The following is an 18,753-nucleotide window of genomic DNA, read 5'->3' on the forward strand; positions in this document are numbered from 1 at the left end:
GTAAAAGTCAAAAAAAAATGTTGCCATTCTGTATTGGTAGACTCAGTTCCTCACCCAGAGTTTCCTATACTAATGAAATCACAGGTCTAGTTGTTGGAAGACCTTTTATACATATGTACATACCTATATACACATATTAGACACATGCACACCCATATTCACATATACACATAAATAAAATATGATAGATGCCACATATATGTACCCATACACCTATATATGCCACCTATGTAAATGCATATAATGCATGCATATGAATAGATGGGCAGACGTATAGATATTTGATGACACAGCTTGCCTGGCTTCCCTTTCCCTGCAATAGTTACACTTTCACTAATATTCATGACTCATTGATTGTAATGGGGCATTGGATTACTTTTTGTTCCCGTTGCTGCTTCTTTCCCTTTGCCACCATCACTCAATAACCTCTTCTTTTTTGAGGTTCAATCCACATTTTTCATCCAGTCAAGATTCTGATAGCTGTAGTCTAAAGATTTCAGAGATACTTACCTCCTTCCTTAATGAGATCAGTGCCTGGCTCAGTCTTCCTTTCGTCTCCAACTTCTACCTTCGTGTTAAGGGATTTCAAAGTATATATTCATGCTTCTTCAAACACTCTCACCTTCCAATTCCTCAATGTCCCATGACTTACCTCTTCATCCTGTCACTGCTTTATATGGTCATACCCTTGATTTTTGCTGTCACCTGCCAATGTTCCACATCCACATTCATGAAATCTAAAATTACCTTATCTGCTCATAATTTATTGTCATTCCACCTTTTCTTTTGCCATACAACTCCAAACCTTGTTCTTTGTCTCCCCCCCACCCCCGCCATGATCTCGAATTCTTCTGCTCTTCAGTTACTGACTACATTCTCTTCCCTTCTTTATCTTGACCCTTGGGTAAAACAGCTGGACTTTCTATTGGTCTTTTCTCTTAAGCCCCTTGTGCCTTTCTTATATCAAAGATCTTGTCCTTCCAAATACCAGCCTTGGATAATTCCTGTCATCTCCTGGCTGTGCTCCTACTCACATGCTGCTGAATGTAGTTAGACATGATCATGAACCAGTGCTGACTGGGGCCACTACAGCCATGATGATGATGATGATGATAAAAATAAAGTATGTTAACTAACATTTATATAATGCTTTAAGATTTGCAAAACACTTTGTGTATATTAACTCATTTAATCCACTGCAATTTGATTTGCATAATCTCAACAGGGTCCTGGATTCCCCTTGCCCCTATGTACTCTCTCATCCAGTGACACTGGTCTCTTTGTTGATCCTTACACATGACATTCCATCACCTGCACACTCTATTTCCTGCCCATTTCCCCTGGCTGCCCCCCCATGTGTGAAATCCCTCTCCTCATCATACCCTGTAAGCTTCTTTCAGTTCTCAGCTGAAGTTCCACCTTCTGCAAGAAGCTTTTCCCAGTCATCCTTAATCATAATGCTTTCCCTCTGAGGCTACCCCCGATTTATCCTGTGTGTATCTTGGTTATAAATAGTTGTCTGCATATCATCTCATCCACTATACTGTATGCTCCTTGAGGGCAGAGCCCTTGTTCTTGCCTTGCTTTGTATTTCCAGTGATTAACAAAGTGCTGGGAACATGAGAGGTGGTGAATATATACTAGTTGATGACTGACTGGCATACACACAAATAAATACAAATATATACCTATATAAACATATTCATATATACCTTCCTGCTTAAAAATAACCAGGGAAGGGGATATACTGAAAATAATTTAAAACCTTCTGAGCACAAGAGAATAAATTCAGTTGACTTATGAGATTGTAAATAACTGACAGTATATGAATCTTTCCCCCTTGGGGTTATGAGGTGACTTTTCAATATTTATATACCTCTCTCTCTCTCTCACACACATATACACATACGTATATACACATATATGTATGCATATAGAGATGTATACACACACATATATAATCTTCACTAATGCTGTTTAATTTTTCTCTTCTTTTTTTAGTATTGTTGCCATTCACCAATAAGTATCACGCCGCCCCCCCCCCCATAGAACTCTCCCTCATCACAAAGAAGTACAGTAAAGCAAAACTAATCAACACATCAGCCACATCCATCCAGCATTGCAGGAGGTTTAGCACCTCTGTTATAAAGAGCTGCTGTGCCCTTTTCAGGGCTGCTCACCTACCTTTGGTGTCCACCTGGCACTCAACTCTCACCTGCGACTTCAAGAAGCTGTAGCATGCATGGCATCCACACCCTGGTAAAACTATCTCAGCAGATGTACTAAACCCCATTGAGAGTAAGAGATGGCTAGTTCAAACCTATTAGTGAGTTATGGGGTATCTACTCCAAGCACATAAAGACTTCCCCCAGTGGAATGGGTGGATGAGAACAATTAGTTCCAATGAAACAGTCATTATAGCATGCTTAGAGCTTGGTCAGACATCAAAGATGCCAAGGTCATCCACTGCATCCCAGGTCATTGATCATTGTCCTGACTTTTGTCTTGCCACTTGGATTTCTATGACTTTGGAAAAGAAAATGAGGCTGATCACTTTGTCTGCCTCACTTAAATCCAATTCACCCAAGAATCAAGACATCATCACCCAGTCATGTATTGGTTCTCTTTGAAAGTGAAGGACAACCAATATCATATTCTACCACTTCTCTGACATGTGACACTGAAATCATATGCATTAATCAGAATGTCAAAGGCTTTCAGTCTTGTTTTCCTTTATATTATTTGGTAATTTTGTAAATTGTTTGCTGAATTTTATTCATATTCCTTTGCATCAAGGTTCATGTGAATTTTCCCACATTCTCCAAACTTTTCATGTTCATTATTTGTTAAGATAAAACAATATACTTTCATTTGTTTTTTTGTTTGTTTGTTTTTGCTTTTCTTTTTTGGTGAGGCAATCAGGGTTAAATGACTTGCCCAGGGTCACATAGCTAGTAAGTGTCAAGTGTCTGAGACCAGATTTAAACTCAAGTCCTCCTGACTCCAGGGCTGGTGCTCTATCCACTGTGTCACCTAACTGCCCCTATACTTTTAAATTTTATTTTTATTATGAACTCAATCATCAAGAAGGCCAAACATTTTATTATAAAAAGAGCCAAAAGGTGTTAAATATGAAATTCAGTTAGAGAAAGCGCACATAAAATATAACATGACTGTGATACGATTGCCCTATTTGATTTCTCTCCTAAACTTTTTTATTTCTTCTATTTTTTTTATTGATTCTCTTTTCTTTCTCTTTTTACATCTCTGCCACTTTACACATCCTATAAGAAGTCCTCTCTTGTAACAAAAAATGTATAGGCCAGCAAAAGAACTCAGCATTTTTGGTGATGTCTGAAAATGCGCGTCTCTTTCTGTACCTATATTCTATACCACCTCTTTGGTAAGAAGCAGCAGGCATACTTTATCATCAGTCTTCTGAAAACATGACTGCTAACTATATTGATTAGAGATTTGAGAGTTATTCAAAGTTATTTTCCTTGGCAAAATTGTGGTCATCATGTGAACTGTTCCCCAATTCTGTTCGTGTCACCCTGTGTCAGTTCAAATGCATCTTTCCAAGTTTCTCCAAATTCTTCATACTCAGGATTTCTTATGGCACAGCCATATTCCATTAAATGCATAAATTACATTTTGTTCAATCAATGGGCAGACACTTTCTTTCTGGTTATTACTACAGAAAATTTTGCTATAAATACACATTTATTCGTATGCAAACATATGTTCATATGTGATATGCATATGAGCATATGTGTATATGTATATTTAGATTTTCCTGGTCTTTGACTTCTTTGGAGAGTAGGACAAATAGTTATGTGACAAGTTTTCTAGTTGGTTCAAACTCATCCTGAAAGATCTCTTTTGGTCTCTTGTCTTCTACTTTGTCATTGCAATTCCTTTATTGAGTTTTAAAAAGTGACTAAAAATAAACATACTGGATATTAAATTAAATTTCATTTGGCTTAAGATAAAGGATAACTCTCAAATCTTTGTTTTGCCCTCATATAGTATCCCTGTATTTCTTTAGACCTTACAGAATTTTGGGTAATATTCCTTTGTCTACTCTATTCAGGGTAGGGAGAAATACTAAAGTGATTAGGTCTGTACTTCCAAAAAAGTCATTGTGATCTGTTTTTCCACTATTTCTTTTGAAAGATTACCTTGAAGAATGTCAGTACATCAAGGGCCTGTTTTTTCTTGAATGCAAAAACACTCCTAACACAGATCACAGCTTCCTTGTTTCTTTTAGTCAGTTCCTTGAGGCTTATCTAAATTAATCACTTTCCTATTGTCATTTATCTAGTAAATGTCAGAGATGTGATCTGAACCTAGGTCTCCCTGACTTCCAAGTCTCCCACTTTATCCATTATGCCATGTTGCCTCTTCAAGTGAGGGAAATAAGCGGCATTCACATATGAAAAAGAAAAGTTCTGTAGCATAGAAAGAAGTGACTATAATCAATAGATGCCCCCCCAAAACTAGATACCCACATATATAAAATCAAACTTTGCTCTATTACCCACTATCCATCATCACAAAGATAATGTCCTTATGCAACAAAACTGCCTGTTACCCCTTTGAGAATTTTTTTCCCATTGAATGTTACCCTTTCCAAGAGTTTAACAGAATTTTTACCCATGTAAAATGTTAGGGAAGGGGTCTGTGATTTTTCCCAAGACATTATGTCATAGGCGACATTCTAATCCTGCCACTAGATATCTGCTGTTTGGGGGATGACAATTTGTTTTTTCCAGGTGTAATTTATCTTTACTTTTAGGACAGAGAAGCTAATACCCTATAATAGTGGCTTCCCTTGGAGACAAGTTGAGTAGGATAAAATAGAATAAAGCACGTCTTATATGGTCACATGGCATCATGGAGGTCATCTTAGTATGGTGGCACTTATTCTAATCTTTGCATAACAAGTTTTATGCTTGATTATACTCAGTCCTTTACCACTATGATTTGAAATTTTCTTATACCTTTTGTGACCCATGGCATAGCACTCCAAGCTCTAAGTTTACACTGAATTGATTCAGTATAAAATAGTTGCAGCCTCCCCAAACTAGAATTCAGTGGCTTGCTTTTGCCCCCTGCCCCAAATTGCTGGGAATCTCAGAATTTATAAACATAGTTTGTGTTTAGGTCTTCACAAGTGGGGGTAAAAGGGTTCTTATCTCCTATCCAAGCACTGAGGTTAATAATATATTATGGAGTATAGGATAGCTATTATTTTATCTCATAGTGAAAGCAAAATACATATTATACATTCACAATAGCCAATATACAATCAGTATGATTTTTTTCCCCTCTGTTAAGTAAGTCATCCCATCTTTCCAGGAACCTACTCACTCCCCTAGATTCATGGTGACATCCTGTGGCTTGGACTCCCCTCATAAAGGAAAATAAATTGGGATTGCTAGACAGGTAAATTCCCTGATATTCTAGCAATTCCCACTTTTATTTGCAGAACCTACAATGTCCTCCTATCTCATCATAGTACCCTAAAGGCTTGGGCTTACCTGACAAAGGAAACTAAATTATTGCAATTTGACATTTTAGAGTGCTTCTTTCGTCTAGAGCAGAGCTTCTTGAACTTTTTCCACTTGGGACCCCTTTTCACTTTTCAGCAACATTCATTGATGTTGCATGGTGCGATGGCATGCTCAGTGCAAAGTGCTCATGGTTTGTGTTCAGAACCAAAGCTGCAGTGAAGTTGTGTGATGCAATACAGGCAAGTGCTGTCAGAATCAACTCAGATTCAGTCCATGTGATTTTTAATTGATTTTTGGTAGTTGCTAATTTAGAAACCTTTTAAGGTTGACAGATTTTTCATGAGCCCATATGGGGGGTTTTAAGTTTAAGGAGTGCTGGCTACAGACCTAAAATGAGCACCAACCCTATGGTACTACTCTAATGAAATCTTCCAGAAGGTAAACATACTAGGGTTGCTAAATAGATCACCCCCTAATGTTCTGGTGAATTCCACATTAACTCAGAGACCTATACAGGCATCTAGCTTTATGATATTATCCTGAGGGCTTGGATTACCACAGAAAGAAAAAGAACATGGGGTTACCAGACAGGCAACCCCTTCTTATAAAACCTGCCCTGTGTAAATAACACATGGTAATAGTGGAGGACATCTTACATCCTGTGGCTTGGACTCGCCTTCTGAATTTCAAGGTTTGAGGCCGCATTCATGATCCTTTTCTCCCCAAGAGGCTGGCTCTGCTAGGAACTCTTCCTTTTCTTTTTAGAAGTCTAGATCTCCAAACTCATTAACTAAATGTTCCAGTTAGCTTTCCAATTCTCTCTCTAGAAAAGGCTACGTTCTCTCAAGGTCATCCTACTACTTAGCCAGATAGTTCTCATCTCTCAGCACCACATAGGTACTCTGAGTTCAGCATCTTAGTCCAGCAATTTTTTTTTTGATCACTCAGTCAACAAACATTTATTAAGAGCTTACTATAGGTGGCAAGTGCTGTACTAAGTACTGGGGATGCAAAGAAAGGTAAAAATAAGAACCTTGCCCCCAAAGAGTTCAGATTATAAGGAAAAAGAGAAAGGCAAACAACTATGTGCATAGAAGATATATACACATTTTTCCAATTTTCATTTTATTTCTTAATGTAATAATATTTTATTTTTTCCAATTACATGTAAAGAGAATTTTCAACATTCATTTTTTGTAAGATTTTGAGTTCTAAATTTTTCTCTCTCCTTCCCTCCCACCCACCTCCCCAAGACAGCAAGCAATCTGATATAGGTTATACATGTACAATCAAGTAAAACATATTTCCACATTAAACATGTCGTGAAAGAAGAAATAAAACAAAAGAAAAAAAACACACCAAAAAAACCCCCAAACAAACCACAAAGAAAGTGAAAACAGTATGATTTCCTCTGCATTCAGACTCCATCAGTTCTGTCTCTGGATGTGGATGCCATTTTCCATGGAGAGTCTTCTGGAATTGTCTTGAATCATTATATTGCTGAGAAGAGCTAAGTCAATCATAGTTGATCATCGCACAATGTTTCCAGCAATTCTTGACATTGGGTCAAGATGTTCCTTTGTCTGTTAGAGTCTGTGTGAGTGCGCTAATGCTGACCAGGAATTAAAGTTCACTCTTAAGTCTCTGTTCTTTTATCAGTGCTCAGAAAAGGAAACACACCTATGCATACACACACACACACACACACACACACACACACACACACAGAGCTAAGTCTGTGATGAAGAATCTCTAAAGCAGAAAGGGGTAAATCTGACTGTCGGTATTCTGAGACCAAGTCAATCAATTCACCCCCAATCCATGAGATACAGTCAAAGTACCAAACAAAGGCTGACCTCAGGGTATACTTATCAGATTGATCACAGGACTCCCTTTTGCTTTTAAGAGTTCTGAGTCTTACTTGCTGCCTTTTAAATAAAACTGCCATCCCCAGTAGAATGTAAACTCCTTGAGAACACAGATCAGTTTTAGTAAACATTTGTTAAATTGAATTGAATCAATGATTTAGTTTTTTTTTCTCCTAGAATTAGGATAACTTGGAATCAATGTGGAAATTTATGCAAACTCTGTACCAATTAGGACAGCACCATATTGAATAGGAAAGTAAATCTGGTGGCTATATTTTTTATTAGTTTAAGCCGTTCTGTAAGTTAATAAAGATTTGAGGTTGAAATAACATATTTGAGTGCCCATTTTGATCCAACAGCAATAGGGAACTGATGACTGAGGAAAAGAAGCTGGAGAGAGAATGATGCTGAAGTTATGCCAGTTGTGAGTTTTCTGTTTTATTTTATTTTTAGATACTGATACTATAATTTGATTTCCATGTGAAAAAATAAACAAAAATGACCAACAACTATGCATATTTCATAATAAATTAAAACGACCTTTTGGTTACACAGTGTGACTTTTCACTAAAGGTTTAAACCCCTTTGGAAAGAAGCCTCTCGTTTTCTTTTCTGCCTCTTATCTGGCAGCATAATTGTCATTTGGAAGGGAATTACTTGGGTGGTAGTGGAACAGAGTTTGCATAATTTCATTTACTGGAGAACAGAAAAACTTAGGCTTATAAAATTTGTTGCTTCATAAAGAGTGGTATGGTAATAAGTATAGGAATAACTAAATTAAGCCATAATTAGGTAGAACCCAGATATATAATGAGAAGTAGCATTTATTCTGGTACTGTAATGGAATGATACAGAATGCTAAGGAAATCAAGGTTTTTGTCCCCCTCCTCTTGGGATTAATGCATTTGGAAGTAAAAATTTGGCTTTTCAGTTTTCAAATTTAAGCAAGGTACCCTTTATATAGTAAACATATACCTTCAATGCTTTAAGAAATGGGTTGTTAATTTCTGTTAATAGAATTCTTAGACACTAACAAGATAGTTTTTCCAGTCTTTACGGGGGAAAAACAAAAGAAATGAAAGGTATTTTTCACTTTTTTCATGAACATGTTACATTTCTCTTATACCAGTGCTGCTCATTTCAAACATGGGAGATTTACACCACTTATAATGTGTAAAGAGACTAATATACTCGGTGGATTTTACTTGGCGTATGTAGCATCTCATTTAATCTTCCTGACTTCTGGGTTTTGGAAGGGTGGCAAATAATCTAGCTATTATTGATGCAGCAGAGAGATTTCACTGCTGTAATATATTCTTTGTTTCAGAGGAAATCAACTCCCTCCTTAATCAGTTACTGAAGATGAGTACAAAAAAGCCTGTGGCCCTGGAAGTCAAGATTAATTTTCAGCACAAAAAGGGGAAAATTGTAATATACTCTTGCTGCTTAATATTTCATTCCTTGCTTGTGGATTAAGTTTTGGATGCATCTGAAGCAGTTGCTTAGTGTGTGTTAATTTGAAACAGAACAATTATTCAAAGATTAGCAGAACTTTTACATTTGGCATCAAAGATGATGTTTGAGAAAACCACCTGATTTTATTAGGAGACATTTTCCCTGTGTTAGCAATGGAGTTTATTTACATTTTGGTAAAGAACACCATATGTTTGGGGTCACAAAATGACCCCTCCCAAATGAGTTGTGGTATGTTCCTAAAGTCTGGATGGGACTTCATCTTTTGTCCCATGGGCTGTGTGCCTTGGGAGTAGCCCTGCTTATCTGACTGGCCCTTGTCCTGAATAATGCAGTTGAATTTCAGTTAAAATGAAGGTCCTTTCCTTTGTTAGGATCACAGGACTTCAATGTAGAATAATCCTTAAGTGTCTTTGGTCTGACCTCGTTTTACAGAGCAATTTATAGTTCAGCTAAGGAAGTTACTTGCCCAAGATCACGTTGCTAGTAAGTAGCAAACTGGAATTCTTTTTCCAACAAAGAAGTATCTTTTTTTTTTTATCTTCAAGGCTATCCCCATTCACCTTTATCTATTTTTTTTGTGAAGCATTTGAGGGGTTAAGTAACTTGCTCAGGGTCACACAGCTAGTAAATATCAAGTGTCTGAGGCTGGATTTGAGCTCAGATTCTCCTGACTCCAAGGCTGGATCCCTATCCACTATGCCACCTAGTTGCTCCTCTCCCATTCACTCTTAATCCCATGCCTTTTCTGAATTCTTTAGGACCCTGTTATATCAAGTATCCTTCTTTTCTTCATGTCTTAAATTTGTCCCTCCTCCCCTGCCCACCAGACTCCTTCCTCTTTTGCAAATATGTCTAGGTCTTTCCCAGCCTAAAAGCAGAAAATAAATCATGAAGCAAACAAAAATCCTTCTTGTAGACTGTTTGCTCCCAATGTTACACTTTGGGTTACCTTAATATTTTGTCTCCTCTTTGAACAAATGCCAAACTTGTTCAAAGCCCTGGCAATTCTACCACCTCATTAGTCACGCATTCCTTATTCCTCTGCAATCTAATTACTGATGCTCTTTTGTATGTCAGTGGTGACAGGAGGCACCATGGTAGAGTGCGAGGTACTTTGGATATAAAATGCTGAACTTGTAGTTGGGAATCTGAGTTCAAATACTTGTTCTTTTACTACCTGTGGGACCCTGGGCAAGTCATTTAACCTCCTTCAGCATCAGTCAAAAGAGGAATTTGCAATAGATGGCCTTTATGGGCCTGTCCAGTTCTAGGTCTATGATGTTAGGACCTCCTGGCTATCATATTCCTTGGCTTTTTCTCAGCCCTCACCTTCTTCCTTTCTCTTTACTGTTCCTTCCTTCTTGATCTGTCTTCCTTTGGCTTTTGTTTGATTGTAATCTCCTTCTCTTCTAATTTTTCTCTTTTATAGCTTCTTTGGTGACTCTTCTATTTCTCTAGCTCCTGCTTATAGATGTTTCCCAAGCGCTGTGTTCTAGGCCTTCTTTTGTTACAGCTACATCCTTATAAACCTCATTGCTTTTAAGTATAGTTGGTACTAACCATTGGAAAGGTTCTGCAGCCCTGAATGAGTAGTCCAGTGAATGAAATGATTCAAATTACTCTTTAATTCTAGTTGACATCGTGATATTTCTTTCATTCCCAACACCATCACTCCTTCCTCCACATAATCTCCTTTGGTAACTGTTGGAAACACTGCTACTTGTCCTACTTGACCAAAGTCTACATTTCCAAATCTTGGCTGAGGGAAAGTGAGGCCATTCCATTTATTTCCTCTCTTTCTCGATTTCGTGTGTGTGTGTGTGTGTGTGTGTGTGTGTGTGTATGTGTATTTAGTTTTCTTTTTCAGCATTCACTTTTATAAGATGCTGAGTTTTAAATTTCTTTCTTGATTTCTGAGCAGGATATTTCTGCTTGATCAGCACTATGGAATCCTTTTGTGGCCCAGAAAGATACCCACATCTCCTTTTTGACTCTTATTTCCCATCTTTCTGGCACTTGAGCCAGGTCATTCAGATTACCTTTGACCATTTTTTGGAGACTTCTCCAAAAATCTCTGAAAAGGAACAGGAAAGAATAATATAAGCTGTCACTGGTCCATATCCTAGAATTGGTGACTTCATTGGGGGAAGGGCAACTTTCCCACAACTGAGAAGTTTCACATCTCTAGTACATCTTTATCCTGATAACTCCTAACTCCCTGGTCATTTCATCATTTCCTGGAATGCTTTGCCCCTCACACCAGAGACCATGCCTTGGGGGGTTTAACACCTTTATACCAGGAACTGCTGCCACACAATCCAGAATAGTGATTACTTCTCCAGGTCCATTATTTCTAGGAGACCTCAGCCATTGTTCACCACCTACTTCCTGACACCTAATTGCAGCCACTCCCTCTTTTTTTCTCTGTCTGATTTCACAGACTGTGTCCCTTTAAGAATTTGGAATGTGACTTGAGTTTCCCCTCTGGCTCAAAGATTTCATTACTCCCAAATCTCTCTGTAAATCCTGAGAAGGGAATGTTTGTCCCTTTGAAATACAAAATCCCTGGATGCCATTTACATATCATGATCATATCATATATTTATGACTCACCAATTCCTATCTTTAGCTCCTGATTTCCAGACCCACATTTCTGTTGGTTTACTGGACATCTCCATCTAGATGTCCTGCCTGGACTTCAATTTCCTAGGTATATCCTAAACTAATATCATTATTACCCAAAGATGCCTTTTGACCTGACTTCCCTATTGTTTAAACCCCAGGAGACATTGACTATATTGATAGAGAAAGAGAAGGAGAGATTGTGACCAGTCCTGGGACTAGGCTGCATAATATTTGCTCAAGGAGTTGCGACCATATTTACCCCTAGATAATGACAGTGAAAGAAATGAATCTAAGCTTCTGAGCTCTCCCCATCTAGCTTGAACTTTTCTCCCCTTCTAGTCTTCCCGTTCATATATTTTATATGAGATTTGGAAAAGCATAGGAGTTGATAAAAGCCCTGCAGTTTCCTGGGAGAGTGCTAGTCCCACGTGTATCTGCAGTTTGGGAAAAGAAATGGTTTAAGAGAGAATTCTTTCTTCCTTCCTTTCTCTTTCTTTCTTTCTTTCTTTCTTTCTTTCTTTCTTTCTTTCTTTCTTTCTTTCTTTCTTTCTTTCTTTCTTTCTTTCTTTCTTTCTTCTTTCTTTCTTTCCTCCTTTCCTCCTTCCTTCCTTCCTTCCTTCCTCTCTCTCTCTCTCTCTCTCTCTCTCTCTTCTCTCTCTCTCTCTCTCTCTCTCTCTCTCTCTCTTTCTTCTGAAATGAGATGAATACTGAGCAGATTTAAAGGGATAATGCATCATGAAATCAACTGGTCATTAACACTAGGTGGTGGTGTATGATAATCTCAATGTTTTTATTAAACGATAATTGGTGTCTTGGAGCACTGAGTGAAATCAAAAGAAAATAGATCTAAACTCAAGCCTTCCTATATCACTTCAATGAATTTAGCAGTAATGCTTTCTGAGAAAACAAGGATGCGAATGCTGGAACAGAATCCCTGACTGCTTTTAATTATGCTTTCTTTTTTAAAATATTCTTTTGTAAGCAGAAGATATGATCACAGCAAGACCAAAAAAATGGTCAGAGCTAACTTATTAAGTGTTTTATCCCACTGGAATTCTTTATTAAGAAGAAATTCTGTGTGTCTTTAGCACAATAATAAGTAACAGTCATTCTAATAACTCTAAAGCAGAGCTGTAACTAGGAAGAAACCATCAGGATTTTCCCCCAGGGCACTGAAATTGAGTATAATAACTTTATAAAATGCTGTGCAATTTTTGATTTGTAACCACTACATCTTGGCAGCCCTTTGGCCCTTTCATCTGATTTTAGCCCCTAGTTAGTAAGAAAAATTAAGTTAAAAATCAGAAGCTACCAGATGTCATGGCTCCAAACTCCAAGTGAACTCCACTCTGGGTTTGCCCTACTCTGTATCAACACCTATCACCACCATCCAAGCAGAAGTTTTCCCAGAATCTCTGGCCTATTAGTGTCCCTGAATCTCTAACCAATAGAGCTTTGAACAGGCTTTTCCCTTCTGCTACCCTATCCACCACCACAATGTAGTATCGAGTTTTCTCCCCATGGGGAACTTGTGTCCCAGGGTCTTTAATTAAACTCTGCCCTGTAAGACTATACTTTGCTATTTAGTGATAATATTTATCATCTATTTATAATATTTATAATAAAGAGGTATAGTATAATTATCATCTTGAGAGCCAACATTACATAAGGGACAGAGAGATGGCTTTGGTGTCAGTAAGGCCTAAGTTCAAATCCTGCCTCTGACATATTGACTATATGGTGCTAGTTAAACCTCTTAATCTCTCAGTGACCCAAATGGTGATCAAGGTGATAAGTAGCAGAGCAGGTTGTGGGAGTTCCTCAGAGGTCTGGCTAAAAAATTTTGAACTTAACCCAAAGCTTCTTAACCTTTTTCGTATGTGTCATGGTCCTCCTTGGCCATCAGGTAAAGCCCATAAAACCCTTCTCATAACTATGTTTTTAAATTAATTAAATAAAATGTACAGAATTACAAAAGAAACCAATTATATTGAAAAAACAGTTATATATACAAATATTCCTATAGGTATTAATATCTATATGTGTAAATATGTGTATATGTATACATACACACACATAGATACCCATATTCATATATACCCATATACATAATAGATATATACATATACACACATGCCTACAATGCACATATATATACATGTATATACATATGTGTATATATATATATACGTATACACTTATCCACACACACACACCCACACACACACACACACACATATATATATATATATATATATGTAATATACATACACATACACATACATATACAAATGTCAAGTTTATAGGTTAAGTACCCCCGTCTTAACCTCTGACTTAGATAAACTTGCCAGTTTAAATTTGGTGGTGGCTTATCTCATGCACTAAGGAACCTAATGTTATATGATTCAGTTTACTGGACCCCTTAGGGTGCTTTATGGACATGACATTACTGACAGAAGAGAATGCCTCAAGAGAAAGCAGGACTTTACTTTTATAAGGAAATTGTATATTTAGTGATCTGCTTTTTCTGGACTCATTTCATTAACAACTTGGTACATTTTTTTGCCTCCCACATATTGCTAGAGCTTTGAAGAAAAATCACCTAAAACTGTGCTAATTAATTTTTGCTATAATCCTACAGAACACATTTAATTACACACATTTCTTTGTTTCAAGAAGAGAAGATTCAGAATAATTTGTTTGACTGATAGAATCAACTGCGTCTATCCTATAGCAAAAAACAAAAAAGGGTCTTTCCTTCTTTCTCTCTTTCTGTCGGCGCTTCCCATGGAGGGGCTGCTATCTCTTTGCTGGCGCCATGCCTGCCCTCAGACCTCTTGTAAAGCCTAAAATCGTCAAGAAGCAGACCAAGAAGTTCATCTGGCACCAGTCCGACAGATATATCAAGATCGAGAGAAACTGGCGTAAACCAAGAGGCATTGACAACAGGGTGTGAAGACGATTCAAGGGCATCAATTCTTGATGCCCAGTATTGGTTATGGAAGCAATAAGCAGACAAAACCCATGTTACCAAGTAGATTCAGGAAGTTTTGGGTACATGATGTCAAACAGCCAGAAGTGCTTCTGATGTGCAACAAATCTCACTGTGCCAAGATTGCTCACAATGTGTCCTCCAAGAATGGGAAAGTCATTGTTGAGAGAGTGGGTCAGCTAGCCATCAAGATTACCAATCCAAATGCTAGACTGAGGAGTGAAGAAAATGAGCAAAATACTTTGCACATTTTTATTTGTGTTAAATAAAGTTTCCAATTACTACCAAAAACAAACAAACAAAGAACAAAGAAGAAAAAACCCTTTAAGTCTAGTTTAATGCTTAGCTCCTGAGGTCAGCCAGTCAAGAATATTTATTAATTTATGAATTATTATTTTTTAAATGTACTTATGACATTCTAGGTGCTGTGCTAAACTTGGGGGATACAAAGAAAGGCAAAAACTTCCTGCCTTCAAGGAACTCACGTTAGTGGGGGACATAGCATTCAAACAACTCTGTACATACAAGATACATATAGGACAAATGGGAAGTGAACTCAGAAGTCAAATGGCCTTTGGCAGAAGTGACTTCAGGTGTACCATTAGATTAAGGGTTCTTAACGTGTGTGTGTGTGTGTGTGTGTGTGTGTGTGTGTGTGTGTGTGTGTGTGTATGTGTGTGATGGGCCTCTTGGGAAATTTGGTGACCTTACCAGGTTACACAGCTAGTAAGTGTCTGAGGTTAGATTTGAACTCAGATCTTCCTCTTTCTAGGTCCTGTGTTTTGCCCACCTAGCTGACTCTATTCTAATCCCTTCTACCTCTTCTTAATCTATGATCCTAACACTTTCCTTATTATTAGCTATGCTACCCAAGAAAATTTGTTGTTATGTCGGGGAAATGATGTGACTGCACATCTGAATCCTTGTAGTAACCCGCTTTCCTGGGAAATCATTATATTTACCTAGACCACTATGATTAAAGTTCTATTTTTAAAATAAGCATGAGTAAAAATTTTTAAAAAAATTCTAGTTAATTAAGATGTGAATAACTAAAACAGTGATGTAAATAAAATGTTTTATTTACAAAACATCTGCCTCTGCAGAAGCAGACTGTATTTCCTTGGGCAAACACTTTCCCAGGTCTGCAAAATGGCCCTATGAATAGTTAACTGCTTGTCTCTGGTTGGCATTTGTATGAAAGCTCAGCAATATGGGTTACCCCCCCCACACACCCATACACATGGTGTTTTTCATAGTAATATTTCGCATAATGCAGATCTTTTCAACTGGTTCTTGAGTGTGAGGTAAAAAGCATAGATTTGGGTGATTCTTTATCTAATTACGTAAAGAACTAAGCTACCCAGTTGTAAAGGCGTTCTGTGAAATTAAGCACTAGTCTCAGTGCAATTCAATAAGCGTTTGTTAAGTGCCAGGCTCTGCTAGGCGCTGGGAATAAAATAAAAATAAAAACTGAATCTTGGCCCTCTCAGAGGTTATATTGCTCCAGTATAGTGGAAAGAACATTGAAATTGGTGACCGAAGACTAGAATTTGAATACTGGTCCTTTTTCTTAGTACCTTATGGTCTTGGGCAAATCACCTCATCTCAGTTTCCTCATCTGTAAAATGGTGTGTACTAAATGCCCTTTAAGTTCACCAGTTCTAGCTGTGAGCCTGTGATACTGGGAGGTCTGTAGCTCTTATGATTTTTTTTTTCTTTTTGGTAGTTTTGCTAATTCTTCTATGCATATACACATACATAGAATCTTAGTTGAAATAAAGGCTCTAGTCACAAACCTAGTTTCAATAAAGCCAGAGTGTGCCCTATAATCAATGTGTTCTGCTAACCCAGTCTTCTCTCCCCTTTTCTGTCCCTGTCTCCTTCTTCCCTCTCTCCCTCCTTCTTCTCCCTCCCTTTTCTCTCCTTTTCTCCCTCTCTTTCCTTCCTTCTTATTCTCCCCCTTTCCCTTCTTTCTCTCTTCCTCCTCCTTCCTCCTCTCAACATATGTTGAATATTACAACTATGTTGTATTTCATTTGCTACGTGCATGTTGCTTTTCCCAGTGGAGTGTAACTGAGCTCTTTGAGAGCAAGATTCTTTAAAAAGGCTCTCCTTTTGCACCTATGATGTCTACTTCAGCATCTATGCGTAGCAGGCAATAAATAAACATTTTCTAGGTTGAGCTGGTGTTAAAAAAGTGGACCTTTCTTTTAGGAAAAAGTTTGGAGTCATTAATCAATTGCAGTTTTCCAAAGGCAATCCAGCCAGAGCCCCTCCTACTTTTCAGTTTTGTGTACAATTCATTTTCCATGTTTAGTGTCTGAGATATATACGTATGCATGTATGCACATACATATTCTCTAGGATGGTCATTCAGCTACTATCATAGACTGGACAGCAGGCATGAAAATATATTGTGTGTGTGTGTGTGTGTGTGTGTGTGTGTGTATAAACACAGTGATGGTGTGTTACATCCACACACATCCTTGTAGTTTTATCTTTGTTGCTAGCTATTGCCTTTTTTTTTATGAGTATTCCCAAAACTTTGGGTGCTTAGATTAGAATATAGAAAGAGATGCAGCCCATCAACCTTCTCAGAAAATAGCAGGAAGGTGGGAACTGGGAACATTTCTGAAAATGTGAAGTTGAACATTCTGCAGTGTAACTAACGTAGATTTTTCATGGTTACCTCTCTTGAGGCAGAAATTAATAGGACCGTATATATAGTCAGCTGAAAGTCTGTGTGAATCGGGGGTAATAACCAAATGTTCTTGGAGTTCACCTAGCACGAAACTTTCCTTTTCAGCACTAAAATGTACATAGGACCCTAGAATGGGTGCTAGCTTCCTGTTTATTTGAGGCAGCTTGGTTGGTGCAGTGGATAGAGACAGCTGGCCTTGGAGTCAGAAAGACTTGAGTTCAAAAGAGGGTTTCTCACTGGCTAGCTGGATGATTCTAGGCAACTCACTTATCTTGCCTGCCTCACTTTCATTATCTGTGAAATGGAGGTAATAATAACTCCCATCTTTTAAGATTTTTGTGAAGATAAAATGAGATATTTGTAAAGTGTTTCACAAACCTTTAAGTGTTGCATAAATGCTAGCTGTTGTCGGTATCTTTGATGATGATGTTTTTGTGAATGTGTGGATAAAGCAGACTCCTCGCTTGGGGGTCAACAATCAATTTGTACGTAGGAGGTAGTTTGAGTTTTCTCTTTTCCCGACTTGACTACAGTCAGGCACTAACACCAAACAGCAGGCTCTTCCTTCCCCTGGTTACAAATATACAAATGTCTGTAACTCAGGAGAGAGAGCAAGCCAGTACAGAGATCAGAGGTCCTGGTTCTTTTGGGCCCATTTTCCTTTTCTGACTTCCTTGACCTACAAATCTGTGTTATTTCACTTCACTTGGGCCCTCACTGCAGCAAGGAAGTCTTCTTGTTTATCCTTAACTGATTCTCTATCCCATTCCCCACAGAAGCTATTCTAAGTTTCTTCTCTCTTCAAGCTTCCCACACCACCCATTCCCTCAACCTTCTTTACTGAGAACTTCATGTCTTACTTTATGGACAAAAATTAAGGAGACCATTTGCCCTAAGTACTCTCTTTCTTCCTTTTCTTCACTTCTAGAAACTCCTTGACGTTATTCTCCATGATCTCCTTTTTTTTTCCTAGTCTTTGAGAATTATGCTGTGTTTCTCCTTGCCAAGTCCAGCTCCTTGACATATGTATGCTTGACTCCCTTCCCTCCCATATTTCCCAGCAGATTTTCCTTTCAGTCATTCCTTTTCTTCTAATCTTAAATCTTTTCCTATTTCCTGATCCCTTTTCTGCATGTCCACGTCTTTCCCATCCTTAAAATATACCCCTGGGATAGATATTACCAGTCCTGTAAGGAAGGTATTGTTCTATGTCATTCTTTAATTAATATTCAGCCAAACTTGTACAAAAAGTTATCTATGAGCTCTGCCTCCATTTCCTCTCCTCTCGCTTACTCTTCATCTCTGTGTAATCTGTTTATTTATTTCATTACTCACCTGAAGCTGCTCTCTTCAAAGTTATAAATGGTCTTTTAGTCTGATGGTCCTTTAGCTGATATTGTTGACCCTTTTCTCCTCCTGGGTAGTCTCTTTCTCCTGTCCGTGTTTTATGATTATAAAAGTCCTACCTTTCTTGATGAGTGTGAACACTTAAATTTTGGGGATTAGGATTAATTATTTGTTAAAAAAAATTTGTTGGGACAACTGGAAATCAGTCTGGCAAAAACTGGACATTAA

The 18,753-nt window shown here is 37.8% G+C and overlaps 1 protein-coding gene and 1 pseudogene across 1 annotated transcript in view; both read left to right on the top strand.

The window, feature by feature from the left end:
* The window catches only part of INPP4B (inositol polyphosphate-4-phosphatase type II B), a 917,092-nt gene that overhangs the window by 322,330 nt on the left and 576,009 nt on the right, over positions 1-18,753 (top strand).
* Positions 14,304-14,746, top strand: LOC110210780 (large ribosomal subunit protein eL32 pseudogene; annotated as a pseudogene).

This window comes from Phascolarctos cinereus, unplaced genomic scaffold, assembly GCF_003287225.1.
Source record: "Phascolarctos cinereus isolate Bilbo 61053 unplaced genomic scaffold, phaCin_HiC Scaffold_9;HRSCAF=440, whole genome shotgun sequence".
NCBI lineage: Eukaryota > Metazoa > Chordata > Mammalia > Diprotodontia > Phascolarctidae > Phascolarctos > Phascolarctos cinereus.